This window comes from Schistocerca gregaria, unplaced genomic scaffold (genome assembly GCF_023897955.1).
Source record: "Schistocerca gregaria isolate iqSchGreg1 unplaced genomic scaffold, iqSchGreg1.2 ptg000066l, whole genome shotgun sequence".
Lineage (NCBI taxonomy): Eukaryota > Metazoa > Arthropoda > Insecta > Orthoptera > Acrididae > Schistocerca > Schistocerca gregaria.
The window spans coordinates 12,647,499-12,672,835 of record NW_026061707.1 but is presented as its reverse complement, the minus strand read 5'-3'; positions in this window follow the sequence as shown (position 1 = coordinate 12,672,835).

The following is a 25,337-nucleotide window of genomic DNA, read 5'->3' as shown; positions in this document are numbered from 1 at the left end:
GGTCTTGGATGGTTACTGATTCATTCAAGAGATATACTTGAGGTATAGGGACTTCTGAAATTAAGTTACACATCATCTCATGCTAAGACCATTACGCAACAGGCACGGCACACTGCTGGAAGAGTGGGCATGTTCCCTATTTCCTGCAGAGACAATTCTGCTGCAGTACAGACAACAGGTTCATCACATTGTGCGAGTGAAATGGCACTCCAAACTTGAAGTACAGGGAACAGTATGGTTCTTTTTGGCAAAACATCTAAATTGCACACAAATTTGCCATGAAATTCTGGCAGTGTATGTCCCAAATGAGGTGCAATGCAATGCAGCATCCAGTCGTAGTGAAACAGTGCCAACAATTTGATGAAGACCATTCAGTCTTTCCAGCAAGCTGGATGGATATATGTCAGGAAAGAGATTTTCCATCAAAGAGGAAATTCACACAGCAGTCCTCAAATTGTTCCATGACTGAGGGGCAGATTTACACAGTCAATGGATGTTACAATTGTTTACAGATCTTGGTGACTGTAGCAAAAAGTAGTATCTGCATCACTTTGAATTGCATTGCAGCATACAGTAAAAGTTAGTCAGTCTGTCATACATCTACATCCATACTCCGCAAGCCACCTGACGGTGTGTGGTGGAGGGTACCCGGAGTACCTCTATTGGTTCACCCTTCTATTCCAGTCTCGTATTGTTCGTGGAAAGAAGGATTGTCAGTATGCTTCTGTGTGGGCTCTAATCTCTCTCATTTTATTTTCATGGTCTCTTCGCAAGATATACGTAGGAGGGAGCAATATACTGCTTGACTCCTCGGTGAAGGTATGTTCTCGAAACTTCAACAAAAGCCCATACCGAGCTACTGAGAGTCTCTCCTGCAGAGTCTTCCACTGGACTTCATCTATTATCTCCATAATGCTTTCACGATTACTAAATGATCCTGTAATGAAGTGCGCTGCTCTCCGTTGGATCTTCTCTATCAACCCTATCTGGTACAGATCCCACACTGCTGACCAGTATTCAAGCAGTGGGTAGACAAGTGTACTGTAACCTACTTCCTTTGGTTTTGGATTGTATTTCCTTAGGATTCTTCCAATGAATCTCAGTCTGGCATCTACTTTACATGATCATTCCATTTTAAATCACTCCTAATGCGTACTCCTAGATAATTTATGGAATTAACTGCTTCCAGTTGCTGACCTGGTATTTTGTAGCTAAATGATAAGGCAGCTATCTTTCTATGTATTCGCAGCACATTACACATGTCTACATTGAGATTCAATTGCCATTACCTGCACTATGCGTCAATTCGCTGCAAATACTCCTGCATTTCAGTACGATTTTCCATTGTTACATCCTCTCGATACACCACAGCACCATCTGCAAAAAGACACAGTGAACTTCCGATGTCATCCACCAGGTCATTTATGTATATTGTGAATAGCAACGGTCCTATGACACTCCCCTGCGGCACACCTGAAATCAGTCTTACTTCGGACGACTTCTCTCCATTGAGAATGACATGCTGCGTTCTGTTATCTAGGAACTCCTGAATCCAATCACACAATTGGTCTGATAGTCCTTTGCTCTTACTTTGTTCATTAATTGACTGTGGGGAACTGTATCGAACGCCTTGCGGAAGTCAAGAAACACGGCATCTACCTGTGAACCCGTGTCTAAGGCCCTCTGAGTCTCATAGTTTCCTGCTGCTTCCACACCTTTCCTTGACAATCATTAGATGCCAGGTTACTCCTGGATGCATCAGTGAACGGAATCCTACCCCACTGATTGAGCACCCATTCTGTGTTTTCCGGTACCCATCTCCACAGACCAGTGCTTTGGGGGAGGGATGTTAGCGTCATCTGTAATGGAGGCCACATTGATAATGGGGAGGCTTGGATTCTGTGTTGACCATAGTTGCCTGATATCCCAGTTTAGGTAAGGTCATCCCAAATATCTGGTTGGAAACCCAACTCCCAGCTCCCAATTGTACTTTTTTGGGATGGATGAAAATCATGGTTACATAAAAATGGACATCTTTTTATATAATGTTGTGCTCTTCACTTCAAATTGTTCATTACTGATTTCAATTGAGGGGCAGTCTTGACTTTAAACTTCTGCTTTTATTAAGAGCGCAAAGTTGCCATACTTGACTCAATAGACATTGTTTTTGAGCTGTGCATCAGAGGTCAATCTTGACAATGCTTTGTAATTCTCTGCTGAAAAAACTGAATAGGGTTGTACAGTTTCTTTCCCCTGTTGCAGCCTTAGTCATCATGATGCCGATATATGATGATCATATCAAAACATTCAAAAGAGAAGTTGTGACGAAGGAAGCTGAGATAATTTTTACTTCCCCCTTGTTTTGCCATATGCCTCCTTAAAATTCGTTTTTTCACTTTTAACTAATTATTATTAACATATAAGAATATAACATGCATTTTCATAAAAGAGAAAGGTTGGCCCTCAGTTTTAAAGAATTTAACACCAGGTTGAATTTTGTTTATGTAATTGATTTTCTAATTTATATTGAGTATTCCAAAGTTAGTATCTTTTAGTATAGGGCAAAATCTCTCATTTTCATGTAACTTGAATTCTATTGTTGACTTGTAAGCAAATAAAAATCTTGTAATAATTGCAAACATTTGGAATATGAAATGCTAGTATTCGTAAAGTGTCTATTTGGCTCTAGTTGGACGCATGTTAGCAAAGCGAGCCCTTAATTAATTCTAAGGTAATTAACAGATTAGACAAAAGTGTTGCTTGCATAACTATATATATGAATTTCATGATTAAAACAAAAAATTCGGCCTAACTCTTGTAGTAGAAGAAACTGTTAAAAAGACGGAGTTTTTAGATGTATTCAGTTAACTGATTTTAATTGCAATTTCTGTAAATTTAACTTTGAACAATGTGTAGTTTTGGTACCTATTATTGTGGTGATATATAAGGGTCATGAGACAGTCAGTTCATGGCCAAGTTTCAGTCGAGGAAGCTGTGTTGGTTAGAACAACCACGGTGCATCACCTTAACAGTGATGTAAGTGGTACACGAATAGGCCATGTGTTAAAGCAATGACAGTGTCTGTTCCATATGTACCTGATTATTCCGAAAGAACTGTGAATTATTTGGTTATGTTTTTATTGCTGTAGATGTTCAACAGAAAACTATTGTAGCAGTATGTGGATGTTTGCCTGGAAACTAGTAATGAGCCTTATGGGAAATTGTGCACTGCCCATATATAACCGTGTATTATTGGGAGGTTGTGAAAAGTGAAAGTAAAAGACTGTGAAACACAGCTGTGCATCTGTCAGGTACATCATTTATAGTAGACAGTACTGCACGTCCACCCCCTATGTTTTCAGCCAGTATGCCAAGGACAACAGAGAAACAAAGCAGGCAAACCACAACAAAATGGCAGTTTACTTGCAGCACAGTATAAACTTTGGTGAAAAATGATTTGTACTTTGAAGAAAGTGTCTACACAACTTTCAAACCATTTTCACTGACAATGAAAAAGAGCTCATTTTCAGAATTTGTGTAAGTGATTTCTTGTAGATGGGGATTTGATGTTTGAAGAATGTGTGCAGTTAAAGAATTTTCTCAAGGAAGAAGAGAAGAACTTTTTTACCTGAAATTTGATTAGTGGAAGGAATTTTCTCATTGTTATGAAAACTATGACAACTTCTTCAAACTTTTCCGTTTTGCTTCAGATGAGTTTTCAGCCTGATTATGAACACTTGGTGAGCTGAGAGGAACCTTTTTCCAGCAGCAACATTGGAAGCTGAAATAATAATGAAGATGATTTAGTGATTTACATCTCTCAAGTTTTGTTGCTTTCTTGATGAGAAAGAAGATTCTATGAAGGAGATTGAAAAGTGAGCAAAAATCTCAATAAGATGAAATACAGTGATTTGTTATTTTGAATTGTAGCCTGTGTGGGTTTAGTCTTGGTTTTTTAAAAATATCCCGATTTAGTTCAGAAAAAACTTTGTGACTGGTCTGTACTAATACAGCTGCCTTCTAAATGGGCAGTGCACAGCTCTTTTGCATTTTCTTGTGGGTGCCTATGACCCACAACTCTTATGCTCTAATCAGGTTGTTGACTCCAGGCTACCACTGGATGATGGTTTGTCTCACAGTAGTTGTTCTCTGTTTGAATGATGTCACTGTGGTGTATGAAAAATTGACAGGCAACTTACCATGCTGCCAACCTTCCTGCCATAGTCTCACAAATTGGATAAGCATGAAATTATCCTTCAGAGCATGTTTACAGACAACATAGTTAAAGGTTTTAATGAATCTGTCTCACAGCGACTTCTGTTCAATAGTAGATTATGATAAATATTCTGGCCAACGAAGTATCTGATTCCATTCATTTTGCAGCTATGTTTTTTCAATAATTACAAATCTGCTGTTCAAAAATGGAAGCCATTTGGATTAATATTTTGTTTGAAATTTCTTTCTTTTTCTTTGATGTTTGAGAATATTAATTACATTACACATTTCATTTTTTTCCAACTGTAAAATGGCATGTGTTTCACATTTTGAAATTATTTGGTTGTGAAAATGCCTCATAGCACTTCTCTATCAAATAAAAACTGTTATAATTTTTCATAAACACCAGAACAGTTCCTGAAGTTAATATTGTAAAAATGTGCCTTTGATGCTTTGCACCAATGAGTTGAGTTGATCTATCTTTGTGAACTTTCTCAATGGTTTTAGTGAGGTTAGTGAATGAGAGCAGTTGTGTTGGACCAAGTCTTTGACTTGATATCACATGGAACCAAGTGCAGTTTTATCTGTTGGACTAAGTAATGTGAGCTCAGTGTATCTCATGAACTGTAATTTGTTTTTATAATTCTGCAACTTTGAAATCAGTGTCCATTTAAAAGTGACTCTTTTTAGCCAATCACCAAAGCTTTTAAAATGTGGTGTTAATTGTTGATTACATTTTGGAGATTTAGCAAAAGCTACAATGTTCTTTCATCTGCAAGTCAAGATATTAACTGAAACTATACGACCTAGAGCCCACAATGAATTGTACTGCTAAATATATTTGGATTATGAGCTGAGCCACAAAATACTTCAAATCATGTCGATGATTGTTGATACTGTTTTCTATGCAACAAATGTCATGTCCCAGCGTTACACGTCAGACAGTTCTGACAAAGAAATGTTACAGCTTTAATTACATCATTTCAATAATTTCTTGTTGTTTGGAGTGAGGAACAGGACTCTTAGAAGGCACAGGAATTAATGTTCAGAGAAAAGAAATAAAGGATTTGGAAGATAAGTTGAATGGAATCGAAGGGATGAAAATCATGCATTGTTGACATTCCTACCTGGAATATCCATTGGTTGTTTTATAAATGGTAAAATTCCACTAACCAACATGTTGCCCCTGCCAGTAGTGTAATGTGATGCAGCATGGAGGGGCAGCTGGTCAGCACACCTCTCTCGTGGGACTTTCTGACTGTGAAACCACTACTAATCGGTCAAGCAGCTCCTCACTAGACTCAGTGCATCCTGTACCAGTCACCCCCCACTGAGGAAAAATCGCTGGCCGTACCAGTAATCGAACCCAGGTCCGCCAAATGGTAGTCAGTTGAATGGGACGGCTAAGGAGGTAGACAATGTAATGGATAGTGTGTTAAAGAGCAGTTCTAAGATGAACATAAGACAAGGATAATGGAATGTAGTCAAGTCGAATCAGGAGATGCGGAGGGAGTTATGAGGGATGATCAACGAGTTTCCATTTGGAAGCTGTACAAGAAGGGGTCGAAAAGATTCTACCCTAACAAATAAAGAATGAAAGAAATTTCATAATATCAATTTATTTGTCTATATGATACCTGTGTACACTAATACACTTGAAGGCATGCTCAGATAACTTCTGCAAACCATTCAAATAAAAGGTCTTTGATTTCAAGTCCAACAAAGCATCAGTCACTGCATCATCATCCTTTGAGGTATTTTTTTAGGTTTGGGAAAAGGAAAAAGTGTGACACATTCAGATCTGTAGAATATGGTAGGTGATGTAAGAATTCAAACCCGCAGTCATGCAGAGTTTCCAATGTTGCCAGGTCTTGGTGCACTGATGCATTGTGCTGATACTAAAGAGTTCAGTGAGCCAATTTTCCACACCTCATTTTCCTTATCTCTCTTCTCAAATTTGCACATGGAATTTTGTGTGTGTGTGTGTGTGTGTGTGTGTGTGTGTGTGTGTGTGTGTGTGTAGAGGGTGAAGGATGGTTTCATTGCTGTGACTCTTGTTCTGTCTCAGGATCAAAGAGTCTTTGTGGACCCACTTAGATGAATCTTTCAGCACTCCCAAAATATCCACAACAGTGTCATGAGCACGCCCGTGGGAGATTCCAAATGTGGTTTCAATGTCCTGCAAAACTGTATCGTGAATTGTAGTCACTGTTTCATCAGTGGCAGGCTTTCCATTCCTTGGTGCTTCTCTAGCACTCATTCTTCTGTGTTTGAAGTCAGACGCCCAGGTTTTCTCTGTTGCACAAGACGGAACACTGTCCGTAAGTGTATTCCGCGTGTTCTCCACAATTTCCTTGGAATTTGTTCCCTCCAAATGAAGGTATTCAACCACTACACAGTTCCTTATTCTCCCAGTATTCACCACTTTGCTTAAACTACAGTATACAGTGCATCTTAGTGGCTACACTAATGAAGGTGGAGCTGCGACATTTGACTTGTGTACCCATAAAGGGTCACCATAAAAGTAGGTGGTGGTGTTAATGCGACACATTACAGTAACTATCTGGGGCTAGAAACTTTTCAGCCACCCCTCATATGCGAATCGGGCAAAATTATAATGAGAACTGAGGCAACCACCCTACCAGTGCACCAGGTTGAAGATGCCCACTTGGTAGAACACTGTGTCCTGCTTTGTCAAGAAGTCCGTCACTGCTTGGTGCGCATCCTCTTGCAACAGGAGTCATTGATCCTTCAAGACCTTTCTAAGGGACCAAAGTCACGATAAGCACACAGGTAGAGATCAGGACTGCAGGGTGGCTACTCGAGTGTCACCCACTTTAGCTGGTGCCTGCATTATGGGGATGTGTATTATCCAACTTGATGCACAATGGTGGTTTTCAACAGAAGTGCTCCTTCATACACATTCTTCAATGTATGATGGATGTCTACCAGTGTTTGTCTTCCAGCAGCTGAGAAAAGAACAACAGTATGTGATCCTTTTTGGACATATTTGGTAATAACAGTGCCGTAGTTCCAATTTTTATATTTACTACATGCACTTCAGAAAGGCACAAATGTCACACATTGCTTCTGTAACCACACTGGAGTCATGCTACATTGCTTTTACTCTGTGGCAACACCCTTGAATGGGAACTTTTTTATTGTCCATTACACAAGGTTTGTCCGGAAAATACGTATAAAAGTTGAATAATGTCTTTATGTTAGAGGTTGCAGTCACAGCCAGCTCGGACTACTGCTGTATTCAATCCCATCAACGCTCAGTTTGAGTCAGAGCACTCTGTGTGAAGGTGGGAGTGTGCAGCAGCTTGTTGACACTTACCCTTTTTCACTTGCCGTCGGCATGGAGCTCTTTCTGATTGAGGAACAGTGCGTCAACATCAAGTTTCTTGCAAAGGTATGCAAAAATGGCCTTGAGATTTTTATGGTTTTGAAACAGGTTTACGGATACAATTCTCTAAAGGAACCAACCATGAACAAGTGGTTAAAAAGGTTCTGGGATGGCCGAGAAGAAGTGAACGATGACCCTTGCCCAGGATGCCCATCGACATCGAGTTCTGATGCAAATGTTGAACGAAATCGGGCTTGTGTTCTTAAAGACCGTAGATTCACAGTAAGAATGATTGCTGATGAGCTGTCAATCACCAAAACAATCATTCACGAAATCCTGACACAAAAACTTGAAATGAAGAAATTGTGTGCATAAATCATACAGAAGCTCTTGACGCCAGATCAGAAATCAAAGAGGGTCGAGTGCTGTGAGGATTGGTTGGAAGCAGAGGAACGAGGGGACTTTCTCAACTCAGTCATCACTGGAGACGAGTCCTGGTTTTACGGATACGATGTGGAGCTCAACTCTCAAAGCAAGGAATGGAAACTAACAGGAGAACCTAGAACAAAAAAAGTCGCGAGTCCAATTTGAAGACAATGTTGATCCTTTTCATTGAGTCTAGGGGCATTGATCCTGGCAAGAGAGTGAACAGAAACTTTTACATTGAAGTTCTGACACATCTCAGAGCTCGTGTGGCCCGAGTTCGACCGGAGTTGGCAAAAGGGGCAGGTGGATCCTTCATCACGAAAATGCGCCCCCACTTGCACGTTGCTCGTTGTGCGCGAGTTTTTGGCCCGAAGGTCAATAACCATGACAAACCATCCACCGTATTCACCCGATTTAGCCCTGTGTGACTTCTTCATGTTCCCAAAATGCAAAATGGTGCTTCGGTGGCGGCACTTGGGAGATGTGGAAGCCATCAAGGTGGAAAGGACACAGCAACTGAACAACATTACAACTGAAGACTTTCAGCAATGTTATCAACAGTGGAAACAGCGTTGGCAGAAGTGTATCACATCTCAGGGCAAGTACTTTGAAGGAGGCCATATTGTAATACCTGAATAATTGTAAAATAAAGTTATTATTCAACTTTTATACATACTTTTCGGACAAACTTCGTGGATTAGGAAATGAGACACTGAAGATAATAGAAGTATTTTGTTATTTGGGTAACAAAATTATTGATGATGGCTGACACAGAGAGGATATAAAATGCAGGCTGGACTGTCTGATGGACAGAATATCTGAAAAAGAGGAATATGTTAGGAGTGGATACAAATTTAAATGTTAAGGAGTCTTTTCTGGAGGTATCTGCCTGAACTGTAGCCTTGCTCCAAAACGAGATGTGAACAACAAGCAGTTCAACTAGAAAAGGATGGTATCTTTTGAAATGTGTTTCTAGGAAGAAATTTTGACGATTACATGGATAAAACATAGAGGCAAACTCTGTCCATTTGTACTGGCCGACCACCGTGTCATCGTCTGCCAATGACGTCCGGCACACCACTATCCTGCCTGTGTCAGTTTTCTTGACCTTGAGACCTGCTTGCTTCAGTAGCTTCTCATTTGGCATCACAAGGGTGAATGTACACCATTCCAGTCCTCTCACCTAGAAAAAAAATCCCTGGCAGTACCGGGAATCTAAACCTGTGTCCTCCCCATGATAGGCAGCAGCAGTGAACACAAAGTTACAGAGGTGGATAGATGACTATGACTGCTACTAGATACCCTCTGCGATGCACATAGAGGTGGCTTATGGAATAATTATGCAGTTGCAGATCAAATTACTAAGAAAATGGTACTGAATGAAATTGAGGAGAAAAGAAATTTTCAGCACAACTTGACTAAAAGAAGGAACAGGTTGATAAGATATACCCTGATGCATCAAGGAATCATCAATTTGGTATTGGTGGGATTTCAGTGAGGGGAGGAAAAACTGTTGAGTGGGAAATACAGTAATACAGTAAGCAGGTTCAAATGGATGTAGGCTTGCGTATGATATTCTAGCATTGAGAGCTGCATGAAACCAGTCTTTGGACTGAAGACCTCAACAAAAACAGTTGGCTGTATGTAGGTATTTCCTGTGTTCAGGAAAGCAATGAGAAAGGATTTTCTGATAAAGAAAACTGCAAATACCATACATTAATGTGGTGTAAAATGTTTCTTGAGCTGTTTATGAAACCAGAGAAATCTTATATTAGTTCTTTTGGCATAAAAAACCTGTACAGGATGATTAATCTACCCATACCCATGGGTTTTATGCAACTTGCAATGCCTACAAATGTCATGGGCAAGATTTTCATTTCTCTCACCCACTACATGCAAATTACTAGTCGTACATAAAAAAAAATGAACAGGGGCTTTTTTGTGGGAAACTTAATGTAGCCATTTTTTTGGGGTGGGGGGTGGGGTGGGGGGTACATTTTTGTTAGAGGCCCAAATGCATTTTTCTTGAATAACACAAAAACTGTGGTCTCCAACAAAAACTTATTCCAGTTCAAAATTTAATGTAGTTAATTTTCATACAAAAAGGTCCTGTTCATTGTTTTCGTAGGCCTAACAATATGCATGTAGGGAGGAGAGAAGATTAAAATCATGAGTGTGGTTCTTGAAGATGTTGCAGGTTCCATAAAACTTTATGGCAGGGGCAGCCGAATAACCCTGTATATGATCCAGATGATTCAACAACATGCTTAGTACACCTCATGGCCAAACATGGCTGCTGATAGAAAATAGGTAGTTCATATTGGCTTTGTGTATCCCCGTTATGTGACTGAAGTAAAGAAGAGGAAGTGGGATGTTCACTGTCAACTTTTATACCCACATTGGTAAGGCAAAACACATTAAAATATACAGGGCACAGCAGAAAAGTAAGTACCATTGTGGGAAAAGGATTCATGAAATCATTTCTTCAGACATATGTCATAGCGGTAATCCAACTTTTCTATGCCCTCTTCATAGAAGGATACCACCAGTGAAGACATCCAATACTGATCACGCTTTCTTACATCATCATTGGTGTTGAAGCACCTTCATCCTACTTGATGATGAAGTAAAAGTGGTAGTCAGCAGATGTGAGATCAACACTGATTGGCAGGTGGTCGAACTGTTCCCAACTGAATTGTTTAGTAAGGTTTTCAGTGCCACCAGCACAAATGAAATGTGATGTCATGAAGCAACATAATAATTCGATTAAGAATTTCGCATCTTTTGTTTTGAATAGTGTGATGGAGTTCTCTCGGTGTTTTGCAGTGTCATACTGCTTTCATGATTTCAGCTTGGAGAAGGAACTCAACAAGCAGAATGTCTCATTGGTCATAGAACCCACTGCACCAGATTTTTTGCACTGACAACTTCATTCTGATTTCTTTTTTTTTTTTTTTTTTTTTTTTGGGGGGGGGGGGGTGGAGGAATATTGTTGGATTCAGAGTTCCGTCACTCCATACATTGTTGTTTTTGTTTTGGAGTGTCATGAAAAACCCAAGTTTTATCACCAGTCATGATTCTATTTAAGAATTCATCTTCCTTATTACTATATTCAGTGCTGAAATGTCAAAACCCTGCCAAGGTACATGATTTTGTAAGCATTTTTGAAACAGAATTCACAAAAATTTAAGCAATTTATGACTGAGTCAAGCAAAACAGTTTTTGAAATACATTCTTATTGTGAACCATGTATTTTCATGAATTTTTCTCACCCATACCATCAGTGACAACAGAAGGCTGTCCAACAAGTGCTTCATCATGAGTGTTTCTTCAAACTGTCTCATCCACTTCCTCACCATAAATGTCTACAAGTTGATGAATTTCAGCTGGCTTAATGTTCTGTGTGTTGAAACAAAACATAACAGAGCGCACTTCACAGTCACTGGGCTCAAAGGCTGTCTTAAAGATTTTGACTGATCACTAACAAATATAAATACCACAAAATTTAGCTGCAGAGTCAACTGTGGAAAGACAATGAACCAGAGAAATGTGTGAACCTACAACACAAGTGCTGGAGTGGCAGCAGAATGATTTGGTACTTACTTTCAGGATGCACCTCATACTTTGAACTTCTATGAAAGTGCCCATCACCTTTTAATGTAAATTTTTGCTTATGATGGAAACTATGTTGAAACAGTGTGTTTTGTTTACCTTTCTCTAGTCATGACAGGTAATGTGATTCAAGGACAGAGAGGTACTTTCTGACTTACCTTAGTCAAGCTCCAACTCTTCTGCCCTGTACAGCTACTTGCTTTTATCCTGCGGTTGTTACTCTCTGGCCTGCAGCTGCTCCTAAAAAAACGGCATACATTGTGTGTAAAAAACTACATTTACAAAGAATTTGTGGGGTCAGAGGAGATAGAGATACACTTAATTACATGTCACTGGTGTGAACCATGTTGATGATATGGATCCATTAAAGTTTTGATGTTAGTAATGCTCGAGATATGGTGTGACTATTGGTATAGGGGCATTTCAGAAAATATCGCCTGTCTACATTATGGCACAACTGGAATATGCTTGCTCAAAACAACCAAGTGTGAATAATGACAATGCATTCAGCTGACTGGTAACCAGTGCTTCATATACCAACATCGTCTCCCACTATAAAAAAAAAAAAAAAAAAAGAAAGAAATTTAGAGGCAGTCACACAAAAAAAGCTTCTTTTTCTCTCCCAAACACATGAAAAGTGTGTGTATGTAGTTTTTTGTTTCAATACACCCCGTATATGAAAAGAGCTGTCACCATTACCTACACTGCTTACATGGTGTTAATTTGCACACAGATTTCTGGTTGTTCCACTGGAAAGCTTACCAAGACATTTACAGCATAAAGCCAATACTCGCTTGTAACTTAAAAATGTACACAGCTCAAAGGTAGTACAACTACAACTCTGCAGAATTACAATGTCTTTCATGCAGTACACATTTTTAACCTCTGGGATAAGCTACAAGGTAATTACTCCATGCCATACAAAAAAAACAAAACAGTTTCACTGTTAATATTTCTCATATATGTAATAGGTAATGGGAACAACGGAACCAACAGAATTAAGAAGACCATTAGCATTTTTTAAAATTCATCTATCTTTTACAGAAAAGAACAGTAAATTTCAACCATTTCGTAGGGACGTTACAACATTAGCAAACACTGTGTTATGATTTGTGACCATGCATTATATATATTATTTGGCACTTCAGTTCCATGGAACACTATTTAATGTGCAGCTATATAAATGATTATTTTTATTACTCAACATGCATAATATTACTTAAAGGTTAATATTATCATCAACTTACAGAAACAGTTAGGTTAAGAAACATCGATGTATGCCGATGGTTACTTTGCAGCCTGCTACATAGTGTTGAAACCATAGGCTAGGTGGAAGACTCACTGGACAAAAAGTTGTTAGAACTACATACATACATGGGTGAAAAGCAGTTTTGCTGGTCTCAAAAAACTTTATTGTGCGCTTCTGTTCCAAATGACAACTTAAATGAAATTTCATATCTACAATAATTTCACCAATAAGGTGGGCTACAAGTAGGTTCTAATATTCTGACCTGAGTCGCTCTTCAGCAAGTAGAGCTACATAATATGTGGTACTGTTTTTACATGAACACTAACACTAGTCATGTTTGCAATAGAAACAATAATTAGGTCCAATACATTTAAAATTGTATGCCTACAGCAAGCAACACTACAGCCAGAATGTACTGCTTGTTCAAAATGAAAATTCATCAAAATACTTGCAGTACACACTGAAATTCCTTACATCCATTCTCTCTTGCTGCAATAATGCTTAAACTCATAGCCAAAGACCATTGTACATTGTTGTGGGGAACTAGAAGTGCTAATAAATGTAACTAAATAATATCTGTATTCATTTGAGTTTGTTTCACCAAGATCCAGATTATGTTGTCACTTTTGTCCCCTTGTTCTTTCATTATCTGATTGTAGTTTTCAATTTTGGCCAGTTGATATAAGTCTGTCTTGTAACTCCTTCATGTTCATTGTTATTGGAAATAACTTTACTAGCTCGTATTATCTTTGATGACAATACGAAACTCGATAAACAAGTCAATGCAATCTGTGCCAGCACTTAATCATTACAAAAACCTCTTTCAAATTTTGTTTACCTTCAGTGCTATTCATTTTGTTCTAAGGCTTGTATTTAGTATAAATAACCAGTAGTGCAACTGTAGGCCCTATCAGTTTCAACATTAAAACTGTAATGTTTAAGTATTCAGAGCATTTGCCTCAATTTGATCCCATAGATTGCCACTTTACTGATGTGGGATTTCTTAAACTAGAAAGAGCATCTCTCTTGAAATATTTACAAATGTAATACTGTTGAAACACGTATGTACATTTCGACACAGTTATACAATTGAAAATGTTGACAGATGCTCCTAAAATTTCTTTTGCAACTTGAATACTGAAACATGTTCTCGGAACTACTTTAAAATATTAAAATTCTACAAGAGGCTCTACACTGGAAGACACTCTATTTCATTTTTATATTATTGCAGAGGGGCAGGAGCAAGATGAGGTACTTTCAGGGAACGACTGGCAAGTAGAAGTAATTACCAATATTGCAGGTTCCAGTACTGACCATGGTCTTATTATCATCCAGTTGGAAACATTCACACAATGTTAGTCACAACAGAAGCACTTCCACTACAATGATTGTGACAAGTATGCTCCTAAACCCTGTTGTTCTCATCTACTTTCACGTGGTTTACATTGTTCATTGATAAACAATAGCATCCTAGCAGACACTGTAGAAATAAACTTGGTCCAAACAAGTACAGTATAACAGATGTCAATGAAATGAGAAGTTTATTTTACTTCACACAGTCACACCAGGAATCCTCAATACACATTTATGAAAGAAATTAAGATTACAACTTATAAAACTTGAACTGTTATCCAAAGCCACTAAAAGAAAACTTTGTTTGAGTAGTGACAAGTTAGCAAGAACCAATACCTCATTTCTGCTTCAGAAGAATGTATGTAACAAGAAGCCAAATTTCATCCACTCATTTATTACTTGGCAAAGTGTGGCTCCATATGTGTTTGCACTGTCCACTGGTCATTTCCAAAGGGGAAACACAAGTCAAGGAGCAATTTTCCATAAGAGCTGAAATTAATGAGTTAAAGAGGCACAACATATTTTGGGGGGAAAGAAGGGAGGCTGGAGAGATGTGTGTTACAAGGTTATGGCAGGCCCAATGTATAGCGTTTCTATTTTGATGTAGAGTTCACATAAAGATGTCATTTTTCATGAACAACACTGTGTGAACAAAGAAGAGCTCTCAAGCATAATAAACATCAATGACCCGCTGCCTACTGGAATAATGAAGGTTTCTTTATGGACCGCATTTTGATCACTTGCGAGAAGCAATCACTAGTTTATTGTGGGCTGTAATGATTTCAAACGTAATATCTCATTTCATCTCATACAATTTGTAACTTTGGCATTCAGCTGTGATTACTGCATTGCTGAACAAATCAAAGAAGTCAACAACAGTTAGCCAAGATATGGGACTTCATTCTTTTTTTTTTTTTTTAATATATAATACCCACCACTCTGCCTGTGTCATGTTAATAGAAACTGACAGTCTTAGCAACCGCAATGGTTCAATTTTCACTTTCATAAAAAGAAAACCAGACTGTCTGTGGGTTTGGTGTTCAGCAGGAGGCAAAACCTTGTTAGTGGTCTGGCTGTGAGACTTGAAAGCATTCCACTCCCCATGCTACATCGCTGGGTTTTGAGAGAACTGTCAGGAGGTGGCAGTGTTCTGCTTCGAAGGTCCTGAAACACACAAAGTGTGGCAAAAATTACTATTGGGACAGTAACGCATTAAGTCACTAGAAACTGCTGTCAGGTAGAACCACTATACTGAATAACAACCAGAAGCATATGAGTGCAGCTTATGGGATCTATATGAATGTGAGTTGAAAATCCCTTTCTTATCTGCAGGAATTTACACTAGATTATAGCACAACAGCTGTAGGGACCTAGATTAAGTTTATTTAGTGTAAATACAGAAAATTGCATCAGTCTCATTTCATTCTTTTCAACAGAACAACCAAAGGAATTAGAAAATCTAGCTGAGGAAATTAATAAATTACACCACAAAATTCAATTCACTTCCTATCACTGTAGAAATGAAACACCAGAAAACATTCACAAAACTTGTATATAAAAATGCTCAAACTTCCACGAAACCAACAATTACCAGTGTTACCATCCGTAACTCTTCTTGCTATCCAGATCACAATAAAAAAGTGTTCTTCAGAAGAATGTTTCATCACATGCTTAAAGACCCAATGGATTCAAGTGAAAGATAAAAATAAACACAAATTGTAAAATCAGCTGCCTCCAGTTATGAATAAAATCCAGCTGTAATACATAAATTAAACCAACCAGTTTCTGGACAACCACCCACAAACAGGAAGACCATCTTTGTAATAAGCTGACTTTCCTCAAGGAAGGTTTCATACCAAATTGCCAACCTCTTCAAGTTGTATGTCATACAAACAAGCTTCTTCGCAAGCAACAAAATACAGAATAATATCATCCACAGTACCGAAAGCACTAAGCAAGAATATCAAAAATCAGGTATGTCCGAACTTCTGCAATAAACAAACTGGTAGAAGCACAGGGATGCACTCTATCTTAACATACAGAACAAATCCAACTTTGCAGAATGAGTTACTGGGCAAGAATTGTGGCAAACAGTGTAGAAAAGAACCAGGCAAGAAATTTGACTTTCTTGAAGGAACTGAAATATCTTTCAACACAGTTACAGCACCAGCCTACCTACTCAATGACAAGTTTCGCCTTCACAATTATGAAGACTTACTATATATATATATATATATATATATATATATATATATATATATATATATATATATATATATATATATATATATTAAAAACAAAGATTCCACGACTTACGAAGCGGGAAAGCGCCGGCAGACAGGCACATGAACAAAACACACAAACACACACACACAGAATTACGAGCTTTCGCAACTGGCAGTTGCTTCGTCAGGAAAGAGGGAAGGAGAGGGAAAAATGAAAGGATGTGGGTTTTAAGGGAGAGGGTAAGGAGTCATTCCAATCCCGGGAGCGGAAAGACTTCCGTTAGGGGAAAAAAAGGACAGGTGTACACCTGTCCTTTTTTTCCCCTAAGGGAAGTCTTTCTCCCTTAAAACCCACATCCTTTCATTTTTCCCTCTCCTTCCCTCTTTCCTGACGAAGCAACTGCCAGTTGCGAAAGCTCGTAATTCTGTGTGTGTGTTTGTGTGTTTTGTTCATGTGCCTGTCTGCCGGCGCTTTCCCGCTTGGTAAGTCTTGGAATCTTTGTTTTTAATATATTTTTCCCATGTGGAAGTTTCTTTCTGTTTTATATATATATATATATATATATATATATATATATATATATATATATATATATATATATATATAAAGAAACATGCCCCCTCTCAATCTCTCTTTGCATCTTACCTAAATTGATATCACCATATAAAATCTTGCATGATATATCTAAACCTTCTACTCTTGTTTTTTTAAAAAGTAAAGTTCATGTACATATCAAGACCTGTAAATATTGGAACTTCACTCTATTTCTCTATTTTTGGGCATTCATGTTCAGTTTTGAATAAAGTACTTACCCACACAATTTTATTGTCTCTGAGCAAAGTATATTATATCTTCATAACACGCATCAGTTGTACAGTGCATGCTGGATGCTGGCTGAGTTTAGTAATCAATTGTGTCTCATGGGCTTGACTATTGTCTGAAGTAGTGATGGAAGGAATTGACACTGTGAATGCTGCATAGAGGGCTATGTGAGGTTTTTTTCTGAGTAGCACATTGCAAATCATCCCAGATATGCTCAATGTTCAAACCTGGGGAGTTTGGTGGCCATTGGAAGTGTTTAACCTTAGAAGAGTGTTCCAGGAGCCACTTTGTAGCAATTCAGAACATGCCAAGTGTATCATTGTCCTGCTGGAATTGGCCAAGTCCATCGGAATCCCCAATGGACAGGATGCTTATGTATGTGTCAACTTTCAGGGTCATACCTAGCCATATCACTCCAAATGCACGCCTCCTACACCATTACAGAGCCTCCACCAGCTTCAACAATCCCCTGCTGACATGCAGTGTGTGGTGCCACTGCCAGACAGCACACTTGCTAGGTGGTAGCCTTTAAATCAGCCGCGGTCCGGTAGTATACGTTGGAACCACGTGTCGCCACTATCAGTGATAGCAGACCAAGCGCCGCCACACGGCAGGTCTAGAGAGACTTCCTAGCACTTGCCCGAGTTGTACAGCCAACTTTGCTAGCGATGGTTCACTGACTTCTATGCTCCCATTTGCCGAGACGATAGTTAGCATAGCCTTCAGCTACGTTATTTGCTACGACCAAGCAAGGTGCCAGTATCTGTACTATTGATATTGTGAATCATGTACCATAAAGAGCGAAGTTCTCCATTAATGGATTAAAGTTAAGTATTCCACCAGCTACGTCCATTTTTCTCAATTCTAATTCTCTTGTCATGTTCCAGACATCATTCCAGCCTGTGTGAGCTGAGACGCGTGCATTTCGGCCTCCTTTAGGTATATGGATTGGCTCTCCTGCCAAACACAACACAGTGTCCATTCAAGAGGATGTCTCCATGCATGTACGTGTCCATCTGCACGACACACTTTGAAACGAGACTCGTCCAACCAGGCAACATGTTTCCAGTCCAGTATCGGCGTTGATGGACCCAAGTGAGGCAAAAAGCTTTGTGTCATGCAGTCATCAAGGGTACACAAGTGGACCTTCAGCTACAAAAGTTCATATCAATGATGGTTCATACTCTTACACTTGTTGATGGCCCAACATTGAAGTATGCAGCAATTTGCAGAAGGGTTGCATTTCTGTCACTTTGAACGATTCTCTTCAGTTGTTGCTCCTGTTTTTGGAGGATCTTTTTCGGCTGCAACGATGTTGGAGATCTAATGTTTTACCAGATTCCTGATATTCACTGTATGCTCATATGGGAAAATAACCACTTCATTATTACCTTGGAGATGCTTTGTCCCATTGCTCGTACACCCACTATAACACCACATTCAAATTTACGTAAATCTTGAAAAGCTACCATTGCAGCAGCACTTAGCAATCTAGCATCTGTGCCAGACACATGTTGTCTTATTTAGGCATTGCCGACTGCAGTGCCATATTCTGTATGTTTACATATCCCTGTATTTGAATACGCATGCCTGTGCCAGTTTTGTTGGCAATTCAGAGTATGTACATATCCTGTGAGAAGATAATGATATATTACCAATCCACATACTATGATGGAAGAGGTACATGATAGGGAATGTGTTGTGTTGTTTGGCGGTTGATGGTATTCTGGGACAATTCCCCCCCCCCCCCCCCCCCCCCAAAAAAAAAAAGCCAGTTACCTTGATATGCTCTGGCTGTTACTATGACTGGCTGACTGCCAAGATACAGTCTTTTTCCAGTAATATGGTGCACTGGCACATTGGGCTCAGGCTGTGGCAGATGTTGCGGACCAGGTGTTACGAGGTATGCTGAATTGGCAGGGGTGGTCCTATTCCCTCGTGTTCTAGGCCACCAGACATTAGAAAGGTGGGCTTGTTTCTATCAGCATATACGAAGGACAGAGTCGACCAAGCAGCTGTCAACCACATCAAAAATTTAATGAACAAAATCATTTCTGCCCTTGCCACAGGTGATGCAGATATAATGTGCTGAATGTGGATAGATCCTGATAACAGACTGGAAATTGTGCCCACCACCACTGGTGCACACATGCTGAAACTGATTAAACTCCATAAAATCTTCATGACACTATGTCACATAAGCCAAACATGGTGTGAATACCTTAGGTCTAATTAGTTCGGATGTTGTAACTTTTGAGACAATCTGTATATCCTCTGTCCATAGCAGGTTAAAAACCTTATTGTGCTGTCAGAGCCTTTGATATGTTCTCAGAAAGAGGCAAAACCACCACACATTTCAACTCACCTACTGTCCAGTTTGTATTGTGTTTGCTCCACTGACAACATGTACATTCTTATGCCTCAGTAGTCTTCTGCAAGGGTCCCACTGCATGCAACTTGCCATCACAATATTTGGCTGAAAACTAGTAGACATGGGTCTGCAGCGATTCCTGTTGTGTTTGAGACTGACTGTCAATGGCAACTTACAACGTTCATCTCTATGACTAACAACAAGTTTGGGTCTTAATGTGGCCACTTTTATTATTATGCCACATTATGTGGTTGCAAGTGGTACAGCATTCCTTGCAGACACGCTGGACAGTCTTCACTGACACACCAACAAATTGGGCAGCCTAATTCATTGGCACATCAAAAGACAATAGCTTTAATCTGTGGTTTCAATCCATTGTACTACACAGACTCCTTATAGTCGACTGGCACATACACACCTCTTCAATGATGTGGCTTATGTCAGCAGTGAAGGCTCAGATGACTGGCAGGTATCAGTTCCACTCCATGTACAGCACTTCAAAGGGACCTGTGTCCTCTTTTAAGATGGCAAACTTATAAGGCTGTTAACACAATTTTTAAAGTACACTCTAAGGAAAGAAGAAAGTTGCACAACACAGAAATTATCCAAAGGGTTGTAACGACTAGATTTGATGTTCATGTGCACAGAAACAAATGATTACAATTTCAGAACACTTGGATGGGTTGGTCAACAGGAAGAGCATCACAAACTGAGGGAGTCATTAATGCATTGATAACCTGTAGCCCATATGCAAGCAGTAATTCGGTTTGATATTGGTTGATACAGTTGTTGGATGTGCTCCTGGGGGATATCATGCCAAATTCTGTCTAAATTGTGGACTGGAGCACTGAAATCTCAATATGTTTGCAGGGCCCTGCCCGTAGCACTCCATTCTCAATTGGGCGTGGCAGGTCTCGGAAAGCATAAAGACAAGCAGTAGAAGCTCTTTTCATTACCACACTGACATGTGAACAGTTTACAGACTTAGTCTTTCCAAAATGCTTCCACCTTTCCCCAAACGCCAATGACTGTGCACATTTCGACATCATCTTGTCTCCTACTTATAGTGACAACTGCACCCTTTTTTGTGGCTCCCAACATGCTTTATATACCCTTGACTGCTAGTGGTGCCTTCTGTGAGTGGTCACTGCATGTCGATTTTGGTCACATTAATGTGATGGACCGGACCATGTATCTACACAATAAAGAAAAACCCAGTGTAGCACATCAACAGTATTCCGTCACACAATATGCAAGTTTTTTCCACACAAACTGAAAATTTCTTGATTCATTCCCCTGTTGAAAAAGAGTGATAAGTTTAAAACAGGAAACTACAAACTTGTCTCACTTCTCCCAACTTTCTCTAAGGTTTTAGCGATACTAATGATGTATACAGTCACACATTATCTTAATTGTGGAATATGATAAACAGTAATCAGCATGGATTTCTAGCTGGGAGAAGTACCGAAACAGCTGTACTGGTATACGCAAAAGATATAAATAGTAAATTGGAAGAGGCATAAGTGTTTTTGGGATAAATCTAGATCAGTCAAAAGCCTTTGACACTGTTGACCACAGCATACTTTTGGAAACATTTGAAGCTATAAGTATCAGAGGACTGGAAAAAAAAGTGGCACGAGTTGTATCTGGAAAAAGAGGATGCAGGTGGTTGAATTTACAGCACCAAAAGAAGTGTATTATTCCCCTTGCTGTTCCCCATTTACATTAATTATACTCAGGTGTCATAGAGAAAAGCTAGAATCATGTTACTTGCTGATGATACTAGTTTAATTGTTTGTTATATGAAGCAGTCATTGCACAGTACTGTGGACCATCTCCTACAAGATACACAAAAATGGCTCAGCGCAAACAAGCTAACACTGAATTCAAAAAGAAAAAACTAATTATGTGCAAAATGGAAGAATAAGTGAACATGACGACCTACATCCCACTATGGAGGGAAACAACTTGAAAATTCCTGGGTATGCACATTGATGAGAAGATAAACTGGAAATGCGGTGTGGTGAGCTTAGCACTAAAACTAAATTCAGCATGTTTTGTACTTAGAATTATTATAAGAGTTTGTAGTAACGACTGCACCAGATTAGTATATTTTCAGTCAATTGTGGCCTATGGGATAGTATCTTGGGGAAAAAGAAATTGTCGCCTAAATGAGATTTTCAAATTACAAAAATGCGCTATTCAGATAATGACCCAGAACCCACATCAAACACGTTGTAGGCCCCATTTTAAAGCATTGAAAATTTTAGCAATTCCGTCATTATACATTCTGAAATGTCTGTTGGTGATCAAAAGAAAGCAGGACAAAATTAAAACCATTACAGATTACCATACACGGCAATGTAAAGATCTCCACTTACACGCTGGAACAAGGACCCTAAGTCAGAAGCATGTATGTAATCCAGGCATCAAACTTTTTAATGCACTACCAAAACATATCAAAGAGCTGGAAAATTGGGATAAATTTAAAACTGTTATAAAGAACCACATGCTTGACAAATGTTATGCTGTAATAAGTGAATAGCCCAGCAAAACTGTATAAGGATTTAATTTCATGTGACAAATGAAATTTCATCAATGAATATGTCTGGCAAACCCATAAGAAGATCAATAACCACATGGTTAACAAATGTCACAACAGTATAAGTGAATAGCTCTGCTCAACTGTACAAAAATATATGATGTGACAAATGGAATCACAACATCAAGGAATAGATCTCTCCACCACATAATTTCTTGTGTTATAAAAACAGTTATTTGTTGTATATTGTATTAAACATAAGATAAATTCATATGAATGTAGCACAAATGTGATCATTCGGATTTTGTGGTCTTTAGTCCTGAGACTGGTTTGATGCAGCTCTCCATGCTGCTCTATCCTGTGCAAGCTTCATCATCTCCCAGTAACTACTGCAACCTACATCCTTCTCAATCTGCTTACTCTATTCATCTCTTGGTCTCCCTCTACGTTTTTTACCTTCCATGCTGCCCTCCAATACTAAACTGGTGATCCCTTGATGCCTCAGAACATGTCTTACCAACCGATACCATCTTCTAGTCAAGTTGTGCCACAAACTCCTCTTCTCCCTGATCCTATTCAATACCTCCTCATTAGTTATGTGATCTACCCATCTAATCTTCAGCATTCTTCTGTAGCACCACATTTTGAAAGCCTCTATTCTCTTCTTGTCCAAACTATTTATTGTCCATGTTCCACTTCCATACATGGCTACACCCCATACAAATACTTTCAGAAATGTCTTCCTGACACTTAAATCTATACTCGATGTGGACAAATTTCTCTCCTTCAGAAACCCTTTCCTTGCCATTGCCAGACTACACTTTATATCCTCTCTACATTGACCATCATCAGTTATTTTGGTCCCCAAATAGCAAAACTCCTTTAGTACTTTAAGGGTCAAATTCCCTCAGCATCACCCGACTTAATTCGACTACATTCCATTATCCACGTTTTGCTTTTGTTGATGTTCATCTTATATCCTCCTTTCAAGACACTGTCCATACCATTCAACTGCTCTTCCAAGTCCTTTGCTGTCTCTGACAGAATTACAATGTCATCGGCGAACCTCAAAGTTTTTCATTTCTTCTCCATGGCTTTTAATACCTAGTCCGAACTTTTGTTTCCTTCACTGCTTGCACAATATACAGATTGAATAACATCAGGGAAAGGGTGAAACCCTGTCTCACTCCCTTCCCAACCACTGCTTCCCTATCATGTCCCTCGACTCTTATAACTGCCATTCGCTTTCTGTACAAATTGTAAATAGCTTTCCGCTCCCTGTATTTCACCCCCCCTCCCCCACCTTCAGAATTTGGAAGAGAGTATTCTAGTCAACATTGTCAAAAGCTTTCTCTAAGTCTACAAATGCTAGAAATGTAGGTTTGCTTTCCTTAATCTAGTTTCTTAGATAAGTCATAGGGTCAGTATTGCCTCATGTGTTCCAATATTTCTACGAAATCCAAACTGATCTTCCCCGAGGTTGGCTTCTACTAGTTTTTCCATTCATCTGTAAAGAATTTGCGTTAGTAGTTGGCAGCTGTGACTTATTAAACTGATAGTTCAGTAATTTTCACATCTGTCAACACCTACTTTCTTTGGGATTGGAATTATTCTTGAAGTCTGGGGGTATTTCGCCTGTCTCATATGTTTTGCTCACCAGATGGTAGAGTTTTGTCAGGGCTGGCTCTCCCATGGGTGTCAGTAGTTCTAATGGAATGTTGTCTACTCTGGGGCCTTGTTTCGACTCAGGTCTTTCAGTACTCTATCAAACTCTTCACGCAGTATCGTATCTCCCATTTCATCTTCATCTACATCCTCTTCCACTTCCATAATATTGTCCTCAAGTACATCGCCCTTGTATAGACCCTCTATATACTCCTTCCACCTTTCAGCTTTCCCTTCTTTGCTTAGAACTGGGTTTCCATCTGAGCTCTTGATATTAATACAAGTGTTTCTCTTTAATTTTCCTGTAGGCAGTATTAATCTTACCCCTGGTGAGACAAGCCTCTACATCCTTACATTTGTCCTCTATCCATCCCTGCTTAGCCATTTTGCATGTCCTGTCGATCTCATTTTTGAGATGTTTGTATTCCTTTTTGCCTCCTTCACTTACTGTATTTTTATATTTTCTCCTTTCATCAAATAGGTTCAATATTTCTTCTGTTACCCAAGGATTTCTAGCAGCCCTAATCTTTTTTCCTACTTTATCCTCTGCTGCCTTCACTACTTCATTCCTCAAAGCTACCCATTCTTCTTCTACTGTATTACTTTCCCCCATTCCTGTCAATTGTTCCCTTATGCTCTCCTTGAAACTCTCTACAACCTCTGGTTATTTCAGTTTATCCAGGTCCCATCTCCTTAAATTCCCACCTTTTTGAAGTTTCTTCAGTTTTAATCTACAGTTCATAACCAATAGATTGTGGTCAGAGTCAACATCTGTCCCTGGAAATTTCTTACAATTTAAAACCTTGTTCCTAAAGCTCTGTCTTACCATTATATAATCTATCTGAAACCTGTCAGTATCTCCAGGCTTCTTCCATGTATGCAACTTTCTTCTATGCTTATTGAACCAATTGTTAGCTATGATTAAGTTATGCTCTGTGCAAAATTCTACAAGACGGCTTCTTCTTTCATTTCTTTCCCCCGATCCATATTCACCTACCACGTTTCCTTCTCTCCCTTTTCCTACTACCGAATTGCAGTTACCAATGACTATTAAATTTTTGTCTCCTTTCACTATCTGAATAATTTCTTTTATTTCATCATACATTTCTTCATCATCTCTAGAGCTAGTTGGCATAAAAACTTCTACTACTGTGGTATGCATGGGCTTCGTGTCTATATTGGCCACAATAATGCATTCACTATGCTGTTTGTAGTAGCTTACCCCCACTCCTATTTTTTTATTCATTATTAAACCTACTCCTGCGTTACCCCTATTTTATTTTGTATTTATAACCCTGTATTCGCCTGACCAAAAGTCTTGTCCCTCCTCCCACCAAACTTCACTAATTCCCACTATTACCTATCTATTTCCTTTTTTAAATTTTCTAACCTACCTGCCCGATTAAGGGATCTGACATTGCACTCTTCGATCCGTAGAACGTCAGTTTTCTTTCTCCTCATAACGACATCCTCCTGATTAGTCCCCACCCGGAGATCCAAATGGGCG